This window comes from Trachymyrmex cornetzi, unplaced genomic scaffold (genome assembly GCF_001594075.2).
Source record: "Trachymyrmex cornetzi isolate Tcor2-1 unplaced genomic scaffold, Tcor1.1 scaffold568, whole genome shotgun sequence".
NCBI classification, from domain to species: Eukaryota; Metazoa; Arthropoda; class Insecta; order Hymenoptera; family Formicidae; genus Trachymyrmex; species Trachymyrmex cornetzi.
The window spans coordinates 43,249-43,845 of record NW_017299880.1 but is presented as its reverse complement, the minus strand read 5'-3'; positions in this window follow the sequence as shown (position 1 = coordinate 43,845).

Sequence of the window (597 nt, the reverse complement as noted above, 5' to 3'; positions counted from 1 at the left end):
CTCGATGCTTATTGGTTGTCGCAAAATCGCAGAGTCACAAGTTTTGGTTTCGACCAAACCTTGCGATTGCTGCTTGCAATCTTTTGTTAGTTCAAATGACAGGTAAAAATGAAAACTTCATAATTTAATATATAAATTTCAGTTGTTGATTTTGCTGAAATGTAAACTGTTAATTGTTTAGGATTTGAAGCAGCAAAAAGATTGCAACACATTACGACCGGAAATAGATACTCCTTACGATTATGCGATTAGCTGCTTGCAACTAATATAGAACCGGCTTTACTTAGCTGTAATGATTCGTAAGTAGGCAATTACAACTAACGTAGAGTGTTATGCACACGTTATATTATCTGTTGTATAAAAGCAATATAATTATTATGTATTTGTGTTTGCTGGGTAGGATGTTCTTGACCTACGAGATCATTTATTCTTGTAAGCAGGTAGAGCGGACTAAACTGAGTTGGGAAGTCTTTTACCATTTTAAAATTTTTTCAATACTTTAGGAGATATTAATTTCTAAATGTCACTAAATAAGCATTTATCGGCGCGGACTATCACCAAATAGGGTGGCACCCAGTTGGACACGGCTCAATTGGG